This window comes from Protopterus annectens, chromosome 8.part1, assembly GCF_019279795.1.
Source record: "Protopterus annectens isolate FY-2018-M chromosome 8.part1, PAN1.0, whole genome shotgun sequence".
Taxonomy (NCBI): domain Eukaryota; kingdom Metazoa; phylum Chordata; order Ceratodontiformes; family Protopteridae; genus Protopterus; species Protopterus annectens.
In genome coordinates, this window is record NC_056742.1 from 546,374,537 (window position 1) to 546,396,778 (window position 22,242).

Sequence of the window (22,242 nt, forward strand, 5' to 3'; positions counted from 1 at the left end):
TATCATGAATCGTAATGGCAACAACAAGACCTGCCGTGCTTCACAGCACTATGGCATGAGAAGTACTGCACCTACAGAAATAGCACCTGTTCATCCAGATAGGGTCTTGGATAACCTAAACCCACTCTCACCCCCCCCAAACAGGTACACATATTTATATATCCATGTACACTACAGAGCTCCTGTAATAACAACTATGCAGGTACAAGCTGCACTCTCTAAAGCCATACATACAGCTTGCATGGGACCTGTCAACATCCCAGGGTGTATCCTACACAAATGTCAGGACAATCTGCTCTCCACATAAACATCATGTTCAATCATAGCTTCATGTCAGGCTGTGTACACACTGAATGGTGCACAGCAACAGTTATCACACCCCACAAAGGGGGAGACACCACTGATAATGGGAAATAGTGCACTACTACCCTGCTGAGTCTGGTCTGTAAGGCCATGAACCTTTATCAGCTTATTTGATGTAGTCAGTACAGCTGTAGATGACAGTAAAGTTGATTCACACAGCATATCATGACCTTGCCAGGTCTTAGGACACCATCACCCATACTGTGTTTCAGCTACACTCAGTAAACTAGGTGTATATTCCTATGTCACAGAAGTGGTTGGCAACTGGACTGCTGGCAGAACCAACACTACAGATGGTATCTGACTAATACATGCATATCAAACCAGTGCCAACTGCAGTAATACAGGGTTAATTCCTGTACACCCCCTCTTTGTTATCTATACCACACAGACTAACACAGAAGGCATCTGCCTATTGAAGTTTGCAAATGACTATGAACTAGGAGCAATAGCTGGCTCAATGAGTGCTGTGGTCAATATACAGATGGGCCTTTGTGGGTCAGATGTGTGGTGTGTGATGTACGACCACAATCAGACAGCTAAGTATTGCATTGTCATCCCCTATGTTAAAAACCCTTTACCCATGAACTACCACCTAGGCAGCGGTCAATATAATGGAAACTGTGTGTGTGTATGGGATGCAGCTGGACAGTAGTCTTTCCTTTGATAGTTACTTCACCACACCAGTCAGGTAGTCATAATTGGCACCCCTATTCATGACAGGGTGCCATCCATGAATATAGAGATCATTGTTCAGCCATACTCAACACTCATGTGACCCATAATCGATTACATATTTCCTTTAAGGGTTATTGACCATGTTCAGATGGCCTACACCCGCCTTCCCAATCCCTAACTCCACTATGTAGCATGATGCCTACCCTGAATAGAGCCATGTCCAACCCAGAGATGTTGGACATGCTACACTTACACATCCTGATTTCAAATAAACACATACTTCATGGACATCCACCTTTCTAGTACAAGGATCACAACATTTTATTTATTTTTATTTATTTATTTTGCATTTGTTGACCGGGCTAGTCCAACTGGATATATATCCGTTTACAGTAGAGGCCCGGGGAGAAAAGCTCCAGTACATGCAAAAAAATAACACTGGTATATCACAAAAAGTTATTTTAAAACAATATAAAAGTTTAAAAAGTTTGATAAAAGAGAATTACAAAAAAAAATCTAAAAACATATAAGATAAGTTCAACAAGTTGAAAAATAGGCATACTTTTAAGAAGTAACTCTCAACAATAGAAAGTGTAAGTTTGGAGCTCAGAAAGGGGGAAGGGTAGCAAAATTAATGTGGGGAGACATACTTTCAGTCGGGATTAGTACAAGGACATAGCCATTGAGTTTTAAGATGTTCCTTGATATGTTTTTTGAACAGTGAGGTAGAGTCTTGATTAGTTATATCTTGAGGGAGTAGATTCCAATGTTTACCTATGGAATTTGAAATTAATGCATCTCCAGCTTTATTGTAAGATTTAGTTGAGGATACTAGGAGTTTATTAGCAGAGCGAAGTGTGGCTAGATTTTATAAGGACAAATCAGTCTTGGCATGCTAGAAGTATTGTCCGGGAAGTGAAGGGTCTTGTGAATGACAAGTAATTGTTGGTAGAGTAGGTGGTTGTTAAGCTCTAGCCAGTTTAGTTGTTTGAGGTTGTGACAGTGGTGAGTTCTGTGGGGAGTAGCAGTAATGAATCTGGCTATACTATTATAACAGGTAGAGAGTTTGGTAATGTTATTTTTAGATAAGGTAGTATATATATAGCTGAGGCATAGAAAAGGGTGGAAATCAGGTGGGTCTGTGCAATGTTTTTTTCTGGCTGCTGGGGTAAGGAAGGGTTTAATTCTATAAAGTGTCCCAATTTTTTTATTAACAGCTTTAATAGTAGTGTTAATATGGTCATCAAAGTTGAGATGGTTGTCAATGGTTACACCTAATAGTCGCGTGGTTTTATCAGGGTTAATAGATGTATCATTATATGAGGAGATAGTGCAGAAAGGTATAGGAGATTTATTAGTAGGAGTAAAGAGAAGAAGCTTAGTTTTTTGGGGTTAAGGAGGAGGCAGTGTTGCATAAACCATTTTTCAACATTTTGGAAAGTTGTTTGGGTGATAGACTGTAGGGAGGAAACATTTTTAGCAGTGCAGATCAAAGTCGAGTCATCTGCATATTGGATGCAGGTAACTTGTGGCACATTCAAATAGAGGTCATTGATAAATAATGAGAAAAGAAGGGGTCCTAGGATTGATCCTTGTGGAACACCAATATTTACTGGAAGTAAGCATGATAGATTGTTCCCCCAAAGCACTGATTGTTGCCTATTTACTAGATAACTTCTAAACCATTGTAAAGAATGTGAGTTGAGAGAGAAAAGGTTGAGTTTTTCAAGAAGTATATTATGGTTAACCATATCAAAAGCTTTTGCTCCATGCCTGACAGATCCCTGTCCCATACACTTTACATACTCCTGTCATACTATGCATCCCTGTCCAGCAAAGCTGTACATTGACCCTCTTTGAGACATGGTGTGATGACCACATGGCAAATATATCAGTAACCCTGTGGATCAGTTCTGTGGCACTGCTTGAACTGGCCACTGAAACTTACCTGTCTGTTGGCTACAGCTAGGTAACCTTTCAGCCTAGGCTCATAAATGACCCAGGGCATATAGCCTACTAGTTCACTATGACCATACATGCCATAGTTGATATCCAACCTTGCAAATACCATCAAGCTAGCCATTGCCCCATGTGTTTCACATGTGCAACACAGGTAATACATGGCAGGATGCTAAACTGCTGTACGGTGCCATGTAGATGTATATGGCAAAACACATACATGTAAAGCTTTCTGTGAGCAAGTCTGTAAGGTCACAGGTCATGTCCCTTAAGGCTGTGTATGACTATATATGTGACATATACACAGCATTAAGGTCTATTGCATTAATGTGAACACATCCAGGCATGTGCTGATAGGTAAAGACACCAGTACAGGCAAACAGTCATGCCCACATCAAGACAACATCCACATGGAGTATGAGCAATGTCATCACTTGACACACACATATATGGTGATAACATCAAATCACCAGTAAGTGTCAAATGTGTGTGAGTTAAACATGTCAGTTGTGTTAGTGTCATATAGATTTGCAAAGACATATTTGTAATCTGTATGTTCAGCTGCATTTCTGTACTTCTCTGTGAATTACTGTAACATGTCTCCATCATTATGTCTTCCAGGTATGCCACGTGCCAGGCTGCCACCATACACCCGCTTGGAGAATGAGCTCCTCATTCCATACCTCCTCGACAACCATGAAACACTCTTTAGCCACATGCCACAGGATGCACAGCAGCGGGATGCCCAGTGCGAGGAACTTTTCAGGAGAGTAAATGATGTTGGCGGCCACAATCGCACCTATCAGCAGGTGTGCCGACACTGCACCGACCTCATTAAATGGGTGAAACAGTGTGCAAATTAAATCGCCAGGGAACAAGCTGCAACAGGTGGGGGGGCCACTCACCCAGCCCCCACTCACACGTACTGAGGAGCTACTGGCAAACCTGGGGACACCTGCAGAATTCCATCCAGAAGCTTTAGCTAGTATTGTGGAGGTGGGTGTCTCACAACCACTGAGCCTAGAGTTGCCTGGTAAGTCACTACTGCACATATAACACAACTATATTTCATATAGCTACATGTGTTACTGTACAATATGTAATGTAACATCACATGCAAGGCATGTATGCACACATGCAACATACTATAGTTTGCTACTCTATGTATGCACAGATGTGCATACTCCATAGTATAGACTATTGTACTGGCTTATGTGCTAACATGCACATTGCACCCTGTAGCTATCACACAGGTGTGGATAATGATATTACTGCTGTGACACTCCTATTTAAGTACCTCTGGTGTTTCGCAGTGACAGCAGCCTGTTGCAGGTGAGCTTGTTATTATTTATCAGGCTTGATGATGCTCAGATCATATTAATAGCATGCTATCTGCCATGTGGCCATTTAACACATGTACACATAATGTATGTTGGTCCTGTTAATATATATATATATATATATATATATATATATATATATATATATATATATATATAGGTCAGACCTGCAATGCATCACAGTGGTTACCCATGTGGAATAATGGAAGACTATATAAAACACCTGCACTAAACCTTACAAACTGTCATTGCCAGATGTGTGGATAGCTGTAAATACAACAGTGGAGGTGTGGTTCACTGTAGGGACATGTACTACAGATCAGCATTACACATGTGGGGAATACAAACAGTATTATACAGAGAGCATATGTGTGCACACACTCTAAATGTTTTGGAGCTGGAGTATGGCCAGCCCACAGGATTCACCCTTGTGGATTATACCCTTGCTATGAATGTCACACAATGTCATGTGCTATCTGACATGTCCATGACATATAGTGGGCTGACTGCAACACTGCTTAACTATCCTGCAAAACATATCTCACATCCCAAACATACCACCCTTTGTCTGCATAACCCTGTCCTCACTGGAACATATGACATCTATGGGTGTATGTCATATGGGACAACACTGACATGTGAAATAGATGCCTATCACAACCAATGGACAAAATATGTTTATACATGGCCATGGAGGATGGCCAGAGACATGAAACAACACACACAGTAGAAGTGATGTACATGTGTGTACATCCTGTTGTAGACTGGCTCATCACAATACAACTACGGCCTTTGTGTAATGATGATATTGCAGATGTGAAACAGTAAACATCATACAGGCCTGTGCACAGCTTGTGTAGGCATGACATCAAACCACCACATAACCTGTCTTGAACATCTTGAGTGTGTCACGACATGAAAGCATTCATCTATGCAGTATCCAAATACATACATGTGTTGCACAACATACACATACAACCACATCAGGCCACAGATACAGTACATTCACCTTGCTAGTGTCAGGCATCAATGTCATGCTTGCTCTGTCTGGGCTTAGTTGCCAGGCATCGCAATATGGTTGGAGATGTGCAGGGGAGTCATCTGTATACCCTTCAGTGACCTGTCACACATTCCACATTAGGGTTTAGTGTGTATACACCTCAGTGACATGGGTCACATTCCACATTAGATATGTATTGTATCTGAACACAGTCATGGCTATGAAATGTGTCTGTAACTCACACTGTGTAGCAATAGTGAAGTCACATGATGCCCTGCAATGGCTATGCACATCAGCTCAATGTGCAGTATGTCACTGTATATCTGTAGGGCGGACTGACAATATTGCATCAGCTGAAGGTTCATGTTAGTATAACATGTCCCTGCATTGGGACACCATTACCTCACTGTATATTTCAAAGGACACCATTGTGTTAAACATGTATGCATCTCATTCAACACGTCAGCAGAAGACATGTCATACTACATGTGATTGGCAAGGTCATATGCCACACATCAGGCTGGTGTACTGTTAAACTGTGCTGGTCTGTGGCACAATTGCAAAGTAGGGACAGCCATGTCAAACATGTGTGTACAGCCACATGCACATTGTCTGTAGACTCAGCTCAGGGGTAAGCAGAATAATGTTGAACAGACATGCACTGCTTTGGGGGAGATATGCAAGCTAGGGCTCAGGCTAACATAGTATTCACTCAGCATACCCTTCTGCTCATGTCCTCCTCACACATAGGGGCAGTGGCCAACACAAAGTATCAGTGGCAGATGTACAAAGGTCAGAGATGGTCTGTTAACATGTGGGGTATGTTGTACAAAACATGGCAGTGCGGTGTAACAGTGCATATTGCATGCATTGTGTTGCAGGTTTGGGGCATAACCTACTAACACAAATGGTGCCACACAGGGATGTATGCTAACTACTACTATAATTGTGTAAGGTGCATGCCTTCTGCTATAACACATGCATCCTGTTGTGTGCAACTCAGGGATGTATGATAACTACCACTATAATTGTCTAAGCTGAATTCCTTCTGCCATATGACATGCATGTTGTATGCCGTTGGGTGCCATAGCATGTGTCTCTGTGTCTGTCTGTGTCTGTCTGTGTGTCTGCCTGTCTGTCTGTGTATGTCTGTCTGTGTCTGTCTGTGTGTATGTCAGTCTGTCTGTGTGTCTGTTTGTCTGTCTGTACTGTGCTGTATAATTTGTAATGTACAGTTCTTGTCTACCCCTCACAGGTGTTGATGTAGGTGTGTTGCCCTCCTGCGGTCCACCTGATGTTAGTATTCCCACAGACTCTAGCAGTGATGATGAAAGTATGATTGAGGCACAGGCAGGGTTGTCAGGGGCTGAATCTGTGCCATTGGTTGCCATTCTACCTGTATCCCCCCTCATCCCTGCACACAGTTCTTATGCCTACACATACCCCATCACCAGTGGCCATAGAGGAAGGACAGCTGGTGGGTGGTAGCATGGAACAGGAATGTGTGGAGACTATGGAAGGTGTGCCTGCACACCATGTTTCAAGCCAACTGACTGGTGATGTCCCACACAGGCATGTGCCCAGTGCTGCTCGTAGAAGGGCCTCTGGCCAACATACCCCTGCAAGACATAGCACATCAGCTGGTGTCACCAGACACATATTTCAGGATGTAATGGAGGCACAGGCATGTGCTGAATGGCACAACAGAGAAGGTCTGAGGTTTCAGAGGGCTGCTGTCTGTTCTTTAACTGACAAAATCCAGGCAATTGCAAATGATCACCATCATCTTGCAGATGTTTTGGATAGATGATTGGGTGACATGGTGGGAGTCCTTGACTGTGGCATGCCAATCCTCGAGCATGGGAACATCTGGTGGGAGTGAGTCATCAGGCACGTGGACATAGGCCATCTACATCACCTGTTGAAAGTTTACGTGAACATGCTACTTCACATGCCCGCTCCCATAGTGGCGGTAGCAGCAGCAGTGCAGCTGGTGCCGTGCTGTCCACACCAGGACACAGCAGGCCATGTGCATGAGGTCCTGGATGGTCTCAACAGGGACACGGTTCCAGTGGACATGTGTCATCAGACAGTACCCAATCTGGACCTCTGCCTGGTAGTGCCCGTGCAACCCCTGGCAGGCGCAGGTCACATGGCCATGCCCAGACACGGTAAACTAAAAAACCTGCCCTGTACAGTCTGCAGCTGTCAATAATACCCCTGTGTAGGCCAGTCACATGTCAGACCTGTGTGCATACATACACACACACACACCAGAAACAAATGTAGGGCACCTCAACACATATGCATAACATCCACACATGCCCAATGAGATCAAAGGCCCTAACCCACACACATGATGTCATCCAATGGTGCAGCCTAGGCCTCTGTCAAACATTATCATCCTGTGCATATGATGATGCCTGTGCCGCATCCCTGTCATCCACACCATCGGTGCAGGGACATGCTGATATGGTCTGATGCACAGGGTGAACATACTAGGAAGACAATTGTAGATTACAATTGTTGAGTAGTGTTGACAGGCAGCAGACATACCATGTACTACAGTTTTAGAATGCATTTTGTACTTTTGACAGTATGTATCATGTGTAACAACAGTAACTGCATGTTAATCTTGATGTTCTGCTTCCTCTTTCAGGTGTAATTGCATGTTCTGGGGATGTCAGTGTTTGCGGTTAGTGTCCCATATGTAAATGTAGACTACTCACAGGTCTGTATGACAATACCTGCATGCACTTTGTAGCTTCCACATCACAGTTATAATCTCCCAAGTTTCAAACATGTTTACTGATCTAAAGCTACTGTGGCCAGAGCCGTCACATCCATAGTGGGTGACATCACAGGTATAAATACCTGGAGTGGAGAGGAGGTAAATGAGTGGTTTAGCAGATGACAAGGGTAAAGACCAGTGGAAAAAGTGGTTTCTCAATGGCAAGCAGTAATACCTGCTCTCATGACAGGATGCAAACACACAGATACACCCAGGGATTCACAGACACAGTAACACACCCACACACTCAGGGATTCACAGACACAGTAACACACCCACACACTCAGGGATTCACAGACACAGGAACACACACTCTGACACACACACACACACACACACACACACACACACACACACACACACACACACACACACACACACACACACACACAGTTGCCAGTGCTGGGATGAGAACCCCTGCCTATGTGCAAATCATCATTATAGTACTATGCAATTACAAGATGCGTCACAGAGATTACACATGTACAGGTAGGCAGAATGGCCTAAGATCTAGGACATTAACAGGGGTACTAGATTGTGGTGAGTGTATGTGGGGAGGGGGCTCATCAGTAGGCTATGTAACAATAAGCCTCACCCCAGTGTGTATATTTTTACAGGTGGTTAGAATGCCCTTCTAAGATGGATGACATTGACATGGATACTAGATTGCATTGAGTGGGTGGGGGGAGGGGGTCTTATCATTTCACTATGATAAAATACAGCCTCACTCCATGGACCGGACAGCCATACACACACACACACACACACACACACACACACACACACACACACACACACACACACACACACACACACACACTGTGGCATCCACAAAGATATACACCTATGTCACACACATACAGACACTTGACATGTGTGAGATTCAAACACCTGCCTATGTCTTGCTTTCTGCACTTCACTTTGTACAGATGTCTATAACAGTGTACAGGAGAGTGAAAAACATTTGGGATGTATTCCTCAGCATATGTAACATATATGGACACACACACACCCACACGTGCCATTACTATGAATCAAACATCTGCCTATCTCATGATAAGTATGACAGAGTTACCGCACTATCGCATGCACTACAAAGCATACTGACTCTTTCATTTGCCAACTCTGCTGATATATGCACAATATATGCACAGGGGAGGTGTTACTGTTACAGGTGTCACAAGGTTTCCTTCAGTGTAACCCTTACTGCATTCAACATTGTGTGTCTTCCCCTTCCATTAATAAAACCATAGCTTAGCAGTTACACAGGTTATTGTAAGAATGGTTGTAACACACCTGTGAGCTGTCCTTAGTAATCATTCATCTGCAAAGTAGTCCCACCACTTAGTAGTTATGTCCAAACATCTGTCCATACCTAAAGTATAGCTTACTGTACTTTGAGCATATCACCATATACAGTTGGCAATGCTGAGGCTGCATTGCAACTGCATGATGTACTAAGACAACAGTCACCTTCAAACATCAGACACTGCACACGCATGGAATCTAAACACACATCAATACATGTACATATATGCAGTCTCCATCAGTAAGTGGACTAGCAGGTCAAGAGGATACATTCCACACCTTCCCCACACCATGTGTGAAACCTAGCTGAGCATTACACCATAATGGATGTTGTATTCAAGTACTGGTAAGACATGCAACCACCTTCACTGAGTAGCCAAGTGTACATTTATGCCAACAGCACATATCAGCAAGACACACACACAGCAATATTCCATGTCATGATACCACAAAATGTTAGTTGAGAGTTCCACTGTGAAGCCAGGGCACTGTAATGGTCAACAGTGAGCACATCATATTTGTCACACACATATCATATTTGCCACACACACCTCATGATTACTGGAAGAGCGCCAGCAATGTGTTCTGTTTGAGCTAGGCATTACACTTATTCAAGCATGTGCGAGGTCTGTGGCTTGTAAACATCTCACCCCAGCATGTTCTGGCTATTGTGGTAATAAGGTTAATGTCCAGACAGCACACAGCATGCATGGCTTGCAATTGTTGACATGGGGTATACATAGGAGCTGTGGGCACACATGGCTGTACATGTCATGGACATATCACCTGTAACTACTCAGGAACATACAGAGTATAGCTGTATTTCCCAGAGTCTGTCAATACAGGCCACATGTGTAGGTCCTATGATCCTATTATTTGGGTATGTTTGTAGGCATTGCATTTGGTGGGCATCTAATGGCATACATGCCACATGGGTTGTTGTATGATATGATATGTTTCATGGGTGACCAGTAGAGAGGGAATATTACCTCTGTCAACATAGATATCAAACCTTATGTACTGTTAGCATTCAGCAGCCATGAACATATATTCCATGTGCATGTGTGTAATGAATGTAGCCACCTGTATGTACAAAGGACAACAACAGCTATGGTATTTTCATATATGTTGTATTGAGTGTGGGATGTACATATCCAGGAGAGGTACATCTAGGTTATATCCAGTCATAAGGGTGTTGTTTACTGCTGTACAGCAAAAGTCAACTGTGTTAATGCTGACAACATCCGAGGGACCCTGGTATGTGTACAACTGACCTGGTTACAAACAGTGGTATTATTGCATTGTATAACACATTATGCAACTGTGTCAGTACATGGGTACTTTGCACAGTTGATGTAGGGCTAGGTACAGTCCACAAGTCGAAGGTTATTTGGTGTTCTACCATACTATTTCATACCACATTTATGGATGTGTGTTGGTAGTCTGAGGACAAGGTGGTGGATGTGTATGAGGATACAACCTAGAATGCAGCTTTTGCCACTGTCACCTGTACCTGACTCATCTGTGATGAATTATGTCAGAGTAGTGGTCTTTATTTGTGAGTAGCCTTTATGAATATGTGGACACCACCACCTGGAGTGGTCCATACCAGTGTTATGGCCCACATGTCTGGATCTGAGTTATATGGTGGTAATGCTATTGTGTACTACAGAGCCTTCAGCCAGGTGTTCCTCACTGCACAGATGTCAGTATTCCCCAATGTAGGTTCTACATTGAGCAAATGGATAATGAAAGCCACACATATAGCACTGGTTAACATAAGCATCCAATACGATTGTCTTGTAGGTGTCAGGGTGTTACTTCTGTGTTTAGGACCTTTACCTTGGAATGCCACTATATGGATAAATGCGACTTAGGTATTATCCACACTCCCTTGAATCATGGATGCATGTGCTCTGTGACAAAGGCTTGTCTTCTTTCAGTCATGACATCCCGAAATGACAGACACTGGACAACCTCATAATTACAGCAGGACATTGGCTCATTGTTTTGGTCAAGCTGTTGCCACTCATACCATGACATCACTGCGAGTGGCAGTATTGTGCTTGGTATCAAATGCTACATCTAAGGTGACTGACAGCAGCAGATGTTGTGTAGATGACCAAAGTCAGATATACATAGTGGAGTAATCCTGCTAATAATGACAACTACTAACACAGTCGGGAGAGGTCATCTTGACACCTGCACCTCAGTACCATTAGACAATGGGGCTCACATATTATGCTTGCACGTGCTACTGTTCCAAGTATAATGCCACTGTCCACAACCTGATATCAATGTATGCCTTTCAGGGCAGCAATGTGTGTGACACATGCTGTAGTTTGCATCCACCTGTGTGTCCCAGTTAACCAAATGTCTGTCACTTCCACACATGCAAGATTGTGTATACTTCACATATATATGGCAGTACTTCATGCACATGTATGCATGTGTATCACACAGCACAGATGGAGATATAGCATTTACGGGTCACATACAGGTACCTGGTAGTAAACCTGTATGATGTGCATATATACTGACAGTTAAGATGTACATAGCTGTAAACGTGTGTGTTTACAATAGGGGTCCATTACAACATGTTCTGTACATCTAAGTTTATGAGCATGCACACTGTGGCCTTCTGTGGTTAGAATTGGAGTGCATCCCAAACAGCCCTGTGTTACTAAGTGTATGAGTGTACCCACTGCCACCTTGTGTAATTTGAGTCAGTGCATCCAAACAAGCCCTTTGTTTCTAAGTGTATGAGCATGCCCAGTATAACCTTGTGTAGTTGTCAGAGTACATCCCAAACGGCCCTGTGCTACTAAGTGTATTAGCATGCCTACTGTGACTTTGTGTAATTGGAGTCAATGCATCCAAATAAGTCCTGTGATTCTTTGTGCATGAGCATGACCACTGTAACCCTGTATAGTGATAGTTGTTGTCCATTCCACAGATGGGCATACTCCAGTTCAGGGCTTGTTGTGCTACAACTATACCTCTCAGGCCTACCTATGTCTTACCTGCAAATGATGTGTCTTTTCTGTGCATAAAGGTTGTAATGGACTCCTACTTTAAACTCACAGGTGTACAGCTATGTACATCTTAATTGTCAGTATCCCTGTCAATGTCCTCAATCTTAGAAGGGCATTCGGATTGCCTTGAAATGTGTAGTTTCTGTGGTGTGTCTCATGACTGCGTAGTACTGTAATAGTGATCTGTAGATATGCAGGAGTTCGGATCCCACCACTGGCAGCTGTGTGTGTGTGTGTGTCAGCAAATGCCTGAGTGTGTGTGTCAGCAAATGGTGTGGTTGTGTGTGTGTATTTGTGTCTGCATCCTGTCATGACAGTGGGCTTTACTGCTTTCCAAACAGAAACCACCTTTTGCACTGGCCTTTATCCTTGTCATCTGCTAAACCACCCTTTTCCCCCCTCCCCATTGCAAGTAATCAGTCCTGTGATGTCACCCAGCTCAGAAGCAGAATCAGATTAAGTGTAATTGTATGGGTTCTGTGGCACATACCCCAACTGCATACCACTCTACTAGTTACCTTTACATAGGCACGACTTGTAAACACAATATTGGCAAGTGTGTGTGTGTGTGTGTGTGACTACTCTGTAGCCAGGCATACACATTTGTTATGTCTTTTAAGATGCTGCTCACCATGATAGTCATCTGTAGTGATTGGAGTCTACAAATTATTACATAGTTAGGAATAGAAAAGGACAGTCAAGAACGACTACTGTTGGGTATATTATTTTCCTGTCCCACTGTCGAGCAGTGACACAGAAGTGGTCCCCGGGGTGTATGTCCATACTCATCATTCCCCCACCCAAACTTCACAATCCCTGGGGTATATTTCCTTAGCCATCATTCCCCACCCCAAACTCCACATACACAACAAACATCCCTTCTCTGGTGAACTGATTAAGATTTAAATGTTATAAAACAAGAATTGCCTCTGTTTTGTGTACACCTCAATTCCTTTGGAACCCTTCTGTGTCACAAAGGATGTTCAGACATGTTTATATATATATGGCTATAGCTGTGTCTGTGTGTGTATATATATATATATATATATATATATATATATATATATATATATATATATATATATATATATGTGTGTGTGTGTGTGTGTGTGTGTGTGTGTGTTTGTGTGTGTGTGTGTGTGTGTGTGTGTGTGTGTTTGTGTGTGTGCACACTAAGTGCATATATGTATTTAGTATTTAGTTATAACAGTTGTACATATGTAGACATGTCTATGTTGTTACACAGAGTACAGTACATTCAAGGGTACTGTACATATGTACACAAAGTGACTGTACCATTTGTTTTCAGTACTGTGGAATACCTGTAGAAAAATGTGTATTATAAAAACCATGAAGCATGTATACAACTCAGATGGCTTAGTGGTAAGTCCAGTGACTTTGGTGTGCATGGTACAGGGTTCAAAATATGCAAGGGTTGTTAGTAATGTAATTTAGGACTGAATAAGGCAGGTGTAAATGTGTTTTTGCGACAGTAAGCAGCAAGAACACACAGGTAAAAGACATGTACAACTCGCTGTACACTTGAAATGCCCTTCTTTAGCAATCCTGCTGATGTCACCCACCTAAAAATACACCTCTGGGAGTACTGTAACCCAGTAATCTCTGTAGCGCATCCTGTAACTGTGTAATGCTGTAGTGTAATAAACTAGTTTGGCAGGTGTTCTAATTCCAGACTTGCCAACTGTGTGTGTCTGCCTACCTGAGAAGGGAACAATGCTTTTTAGAGTATGCACACTCCTTACACTTCACATACTCAACTTTGGCAAGGGTGCTGATGTCACCCACCTAGAAATATACCTCTGGGACTGCTCTAATCCAGTAATCTCTGTAGCACATCCTGTATCTGAGTAATGCTGTAGTGTGATCAACTAGTTTGGTAGGTGTTCAAATCCCCGACTTGTCAACTGTGTGTGTGTCTATCTGCATGAGAAAGGAACAATGCTTTTTAGAGTAGGCAAACTCCTTACAATTCACATACTCAACTTTGGCAAGGGTGCTGATGTCACCCACCTAGAAATACACCTCTGGGACTGCTGCAACCCAGTAATCTCTGTAGTGCATTGGGTAACTGCGTACTGCTGGAGTGTGATTTAGAACTGTGGTAGGGCTCCATCCACAACCATGGCAGTAGTGTGTGTTTCAATGTCTGTGTAGGGAGCAATGCATTATAGCCTACTCACTCGCAGGACATTCACAATGCCCTACTCTGCTAATCCTGCTGATGTCATTCCTTGTCAAGTACACCTCTGGGGAACAAGTTCCCTAGTAATCCTCATGGTGAGTCCTATAACATCTCCATGCAGTAGTGTGATATAGATCTTGGTCCTGGGTTCTAGGCCCACACATGTCAGTTGTGTATGTCTCACTGTCTGTTTTGTGAGCAATGCATTTTGGGCTACTCACTTGCAGGAAATTTGAAATGCCCTACTTTGGTAAACCTGCTGATGTTATTCCTTGTGAAATACACCTTTGAGGATGAGGTAGCCCAGTAATCTCCATAGCGTATGCTATATCTGCGTAATGCTGTAGTGTGATAAACTAGTTAAGTAGGAGTTCTATTCCAAGACATGGCAGGGTTGTGTGTGTTTGACAGTCAGAGCCTGTGTGGATGTGGTTGTGCATGTCTAACCACTGGACATGTTGAGGAGCGGGTTTTGTAGTTTTCCTATATGGTAGCCATATTATATGTCACAATGTCCACCTCACGAGGATTACAGATTTCAATTAGCCAAGAGACTGGGTTGACAAGCCATACCCCTACATCTGGCAAAAGGCCCGGTGAACAAAGTAAGCAACCCTATTATTACCCAGAATACGGTCTGAACCCATGTGTCATACACAAACACACTTGCCTAGAAAATCCCGCTATGTTGCTAGTACCCTGCACATTGTTGACAGATAGTAGGAATGGTGTGATTGCAGTGGGCTGCAGAGGGCATGGCACCCTGTCCACAAGTACAATAGGCACATAATTGCAGACAGTGTGCCTTCACTATGTTCCCCACTGGATGCCTGCAACATATGTGGTGCCATCAAATGTGATCCACAAAGGACATACAATGCCTTACACACATGCCCTGTATGGACAGATGCCACTGACACCAGGGAATACCTGTATCATGCTATCAATGCAGGTGCAGGGTCAACCTGCTGTCTATTAGCAGGTCCTGCCACACCAGGCCAGGACTGGCACATCTGATGATAACAGTCTGTGTACACAACATGTGCCAGGCAAACCAGGTATACTTACACATGTCACTGTACATTAATGTAGGATGTGCACATCGCAGGCAATGTCCATGTCAAGGACTATCAAACACAGACATGTCATGCAATGCAAAGCAATGGCCACACACAATAGTAACTAGGATGACAGGAAGGTTAATGCAATACAAATCTGTGTGGGACATTGCAGACACTACACCCCTGAACCACACTGCAGACCATTGTCAGGTGACCTGATGCCAAGGATTATCCCTCAACCAGCCATGTACAGCCATCTTGCACAGCCAACCACTATACACCCATAAAGCAATGCACACATGCATGTCAATACTGGCACCTTGTGTCTGCATGTGGGGTATGATGTTCCCAACCACAGTCGCACCCAGTATAACTCCCATTGACATACTGACTGATGTCAGACACGTTCACATGCCCTAGCCCATATAACCTCAGGATAACCCCTGTGGTGCATGTAATACCTATGCATTACTGTAGTATGGCAAACTAAGTAGTTAGGAATTGTATTTGTGAGCCTGCCAAAGTGTGCCAATGTATCTGAGTCCCTTAGAGAGTGTGGTTGTGTTGACAATTACATCTGTTCATGTGGACAGCCATGTGTGCTACACCTAATGTATGTCTACTATATCTCTGTTGCAGATGTCGCTCACCAGCACACATATATGTTCTTACAGCACACCAACATGTCAGCTATGTGGCACATGGAATAACTGCATGCAATTGTAATGGCTAGTCAGTCAGGGGTTTAAACCCCTGTACTGGTAGGTGTGTGACAAACAATGCTTAGGTTTTAGTCTCCCAGCCCTTCTCTGATGTACTTTGTCTCTGTCTGTCCCTCCCACACACTCTCTTGTGGATGTGGAGATGTACACCTGTTCAGCAGCAGCAGCTTGTGTGTTGTAAGTGATGGTCATGATCAGGTGATGGCCTCTGCACCTATTACAGCACTTCTCTAGCTGATTGCATGTGGAACAGCTGTGGTGACATTCCCGTAGCCAATTGCATGGAAACACACTCAAATATCTAAGAACATCATGTTGGTATTTGCCCATGACAGTCGCTGTGAGTGGAAAGTGGATCTGGTGTTTGGTAAACAGCATCACCGATGAAATCTGGATATTCCTCAAACAACATACACAGTGGAAATAGCCTAAAGACAGGAGGGTGATGTGCCAGAAATGACTACAGCATGTAAGTGTAGCTATACTTCATTCAGACTACTGCCAATTTAACAAGTTGTGTGTAGTAATGGCTAGTCTGCATGTTTTAATAACTGACAAGACAGTGCTCTGTTTGTGAGGAAACCCCCATCTGTAGGGTCATCTGTGGACTGGTCAGTGTGTGGAACCATTTGTTTCTTGTGTTACTCACAGAACACACATCTGTGAACTGCAGAAGCATAGTGTGAGGATTGCAGTCAATACACGGTGACAGTGATGAGAGTTACTGCCATTACACCCCTGATTGTGCATACATCACATGAAACAGTGGTATGACAGTCACTGTCTTTTTTTTATCACAGTGACATGCCAATAATGGGCCACTGTTCATAGCTGCAGTCACAAGTCATCTACGCTTTGGACAGATGTCATGCAGTATATATGCATGTGTTGTGCTCCCTCTGCAAATGTATGACATCTGTTGTGTTGGGTTGATGGTAATATCTATGCATGCTGTTATAAGTAATTCTGAATGCTATTGACTATTGCTGAGCCTTATCTGTGTTAAAACTGCAACACCATAGGCTGTATGGGATTGGAGGTAGCTGCAGAATCACCTGTCACACATCAGCTGGCCATGACACTTGGCACCAGCATGTCTGGGGCCCAGCCTTGAGCTTCCACCTCTGTTGGCTCTGCACCACCTTCTGATTGAACATCCACTGAGGATGGGGCTTGCCCCCCCCGGGAGCAGGTCCAGACAGGAACTTGTCAGCCATCGTACAGTCCAGGCCGTGGTGCGTAGGGGTCTCAATAAGGGGTTTTGAGGCCAGCTATGCTAGCTCGATGGCAGAGTGTCACATTTAGAAGGTGAGCCTGCCCCTCCTAGACAGTCCCTAACACAGCCACCTTTGCGACTGTGAATGTGCAGTGGTGGCTGCCCATGGGTGGGGACCTCCGTCCCACTGTTTCCATTCAGGGGCTCATGGCCTTGTGACTGCCAAACACCCCTCCCCATCCAAGGTGTATCCCCCCACATGTGTCACATACCGCCCCTGTATGCTGTCTTGTCTGTCATCCTACCCAACCTATCATCCTCGAGCTTACCTACTCTCATTCACCAACATCCCACTCTCACCTTACAAAAATGGAAACAAAGGGCCAATCTGTCCCAGAATAACTTTTGCTCCATACAGTGCTGTCTATTTCACACATGTATCCACGGGACACCTGTAACCCTTTTAATTTGCATCACAACATACTACTGTTGTCCTCACCCCTCTCTCAGGCATACGATCCTGGTATGCACATGACCCCTAAAGGTTCCAGGTACACGTGATGCAGATTACCCCATTGTACACACGACACTACCAGCCCTTCTATGGTTACCCCATTTAACTTTTTCATGATGATGATATTGCACACAGCACCTTGCAAGAGTACTGTTCTCACATAATGATTGGACAGGAACTGTTTTGTTAATGTAAATAAAATGCTCAAAGTAATGTATTTGGGCAATGTACAAATGTTTGCGTTTATGAATGACACATGTCTGTCTGTGGGAGTCTTGATATTGCATAGGTCCTAGGACAACACCACTACATAATACAGGAGTTGCTGGTGTTTCCCTTTTCATTCTTTTTTAATGCTTTGTTGTCACATGGTATGTTCTTGATATATCTATATATATCTATATCTATGTATATATATATATATATATATATATATATATATATATATATATATATATATATATATATATATATACATATGGACATAAACACACACACATACATCTACATAATGGAATACATTTCTTATACTGTTGAATGACTGTGCTGGATGCTATGTTTGTGATAACATCCAATGTCTGTGTATCTGCCATGGCCTAGTGGTAAATCACATTGGCTGTGGTGTGCAGGATCCTGGTTTTGAGAATTACAGAGGCTGTTTATTTTGTTGCTGGGCAGAACAAGGGCCATTGGATACAGAGTGGTTAAGGCACTTTTAAGCAGTTGTGAGTGGGTGTGCGTGGGTTTGTGTGATGGTAAGCTGTGGTTACTTTTGGTTACAGTTCCTCACACTCAGTTACCTTCTTGATTGCTTAACCTGTGTAGGCAGTGCTTACCCCCGCGCAAACAGGCTGAAACCCGCTCACTGCTGCTTAAACGTGCTTACTCCCGCTTAGCCCCATGTTAATTTCTTTAAAAGAAAAGAAACAAGGGGTGATAGAAAAGTGGTGAAAAAGGGCCATAAAGAGGGAAAGACAGTAGGCAAGGTAGCTAGGGATGTGCAGGAATGGTGTAGGGAAGGTCCATAGCTGTCCATTTCTTCTACAACAACGGCTGTGCATATGCAACAAATTCGGCGGCACATTTGGACACTCACAACCCAAAGAGAGGGGTGAGAACAACAATAGTATGTTGTGATGCCAGTTAGAAACATTTAAATGTGTCCAGTGGACACATGTGAAAATGGACAGCTATGTATGGGACGTGCTTTTTTTGCGGGAAGAGATTGCCCTTTTTTTCTTGTATGTTTAGGTGAGAGTGGGATGTTGGGGAAGGGAGCAGGTATAATCAGGGAGGATAGGTTAGGTAGGATGACAGACAAGACAAACAAGACACGTACTGGAGTGGTACATGACACATGTGGGGGGAACACCTTGGACGGGGAGGGGTGTTTGGAAGTCACAAGCCCATGAACCCACAAATGGATACAATGGGACTGAGGTCCCCACCTATGGGCAGTCACCACTGCACCTTCACAGCCCAGAAGGTGGCTGCGCTGGGGGCTGTCTAGGAGGGGCAGGCTCACCCTCTAGTTGTACCACTTGGCCCTCAAGCTGGCATAGGCGGTCTTGAATCTCCCTGTCAAGCTCCCTATGCACCATGGCCCAGATAGTACCATGGGTGACAGGTTCCTGTCCACTCCCGCTCCCAGCAGGGGGTGAGCTCCATCTCCTGCGGCAGTTCCACCCAAAGGTGGTGCAGGGCCAACTGGCGAGGAGGTCCCAGGCTGGGCCCCAGATGTGCTGTTGCCCAGTGCCATGGCCAGCTGAGGTGGGACAGGTGGGTCCGCTGGGACCGGCCTTCTCATATAAGCTATGTTGTAGCATGTTTAAGGCATATATAGGTTAGTAATAGTCAACAGCATTCATGATTAGTTATAACAGCATGCATAGGTATTCCCATTACCCAGGGCACCAAATATAAAATAGTTGCAGAGCAGGCAGAACACATGCATATATGGGTAAATAGTGGCCATTACAACAACTTGCAGGTTTCACTGATGGCAACAGGACACCAATATGGGAGTATTTTAACATGGCACATGCATAGAAACAGATGTGAATATTTATAAACCAATAGGACATATGTCCCAACAAAGGTTAGGAGTGTAGACATACCAAATGAGTTGTGTAAATTGGTTATTTTTGCACATATAGTAGGGGTGAGAGAGAGAGAGTTCAGTTAACAACTAATAAATCCTTCTAGTTTTCACAACATTCATAGTCACTGCAGTGGTCTGTCCCTTACATGTATTATTACACTACCCAATGGCATTATATTTTACAATGGTATGTTTGTAGATTAGTATGTATGGGACCCATGTCTTACGTACAGGCTTGACAAGATGCAGGTGTTAATGCAACATGTTTTGAGACTGTTGTCATACACTTTGGGTGAGATGCTGGGATGACAGGTATGTTTGCATGTGCATTCTCTGACTATGTACAAGACTGACTATCAGTTATATGTCATTAACAGCTGCCTACAGGATCATCACACTGTTTTGTCAGGCGAACAGAGCAAAAGGCAGGTGATGTGGGCCATTTATCAGGACATACTGGGCAGATTGGTACAGTTGAGGGGTATGAATATGCATACCACTTTCTATTTGAGCATTCTAACAAAATCTGTACAGTTGTTAAGTGTATATATGCATAGAGCTTTCTCTCTGAACATTCTAACAAACTGTGTGTGGTTTTGTGGAATGATTATGCATACAACTTACTGGTGCTCCTGGGATCCAAAGCCCTGCTGTGTGTGACGAAAGCATTACAGTTAAGATCACTGTACACTATGCTATCAGGCAATTGTTGTGAGGCTTTGCAATGTATTTTGTCTAATATGACTGACCTGTTTGTACTTCCAACATTGTTATACAGCACTTCATACACATTTTATCTGCATACCACAGTGCGGGTAACACTGCTTATTTCAACAGTACTATTTAATAACTGCAACAGTACAACAACATATGACTGCAGAGTAAACTGAAGCAATGCAGGGGTTACACCTTTATTTGCAGCATATTATACAATTCTGTATACTGGTACAACACTTTCTGAGGCTCTTACATTTATTTGTTATGACAATACATGCAGGCTATTTACTAACCTGCCTCACGACGCATCCTTTGTAGCCTAGCATCATAGGCTTGCTGGTTTGCAGCACGCTCATCTGCAGCTGACAGAGAAGTACATTGATATTTAGCTATACCTATCCATAGTATACATAAGCTAGGCAATTATTAACTACATAGTGGAAGGAGTACTTACTCATTTCTGGGGCATTCTGCATCTGCCTTGCTTCTTGGATCCACTGTTCCAGGACATCCCCCCTCCGCCGCTTCAGGTCTGCATGGTGGTGCCTGACCTGCTCACCAGTCCAGGGGATACCTGTGGCACTAATGAGGTCACAGGCGAGACTGTCCCAGGCCTCCGTTTTGTACTGCGAGCCCTGGTACTGGCCCTGCAGTAGTCTCCTGTCATGGTGCTTTACCAGGAGCGTTACCATGAATTTGGACTCCTGGATACCCCAGCACTACGCTCTAAAGTGAGTGCCTTCTCCCACTCCAGCCATTCTGCCTGCAGGGGGATGCTACAACCACTTATGAGCCGTATTCCTGCCTCTTCAGTTTATGTAGGGCTGGATTCCCGCACTTTTCCGTAATTGGCCGGTTTCGAAAAGGCTAAGCTATGTCTTATTCATTACAGGTTATATATGTGTCTGGTATCTGTCATTCATGTGTACATACACTGTATGGGGTCCTGGGGACTTCATAACTTTATTGCAGTGACACCTCAACTCTATGTTTACTGCAGTACTCCAATTCACATATTTATGGTCTATGGCAGGTTATAGAACTTTACACTATCAACTGATTCAGTTCACATGTTTCATTTGATTTCCCCGTGGTGAGGATTAGTTTGCTGATACCTACTTTATATGTATTGCTATCATGGCGTACTGGTTAACTACTGTGACTGTAATGTACATGGTCCTGCATTCTAGCCTTGCAGAGGTTGTTTATTTTGTTGCTGACCAGAACACGAGCT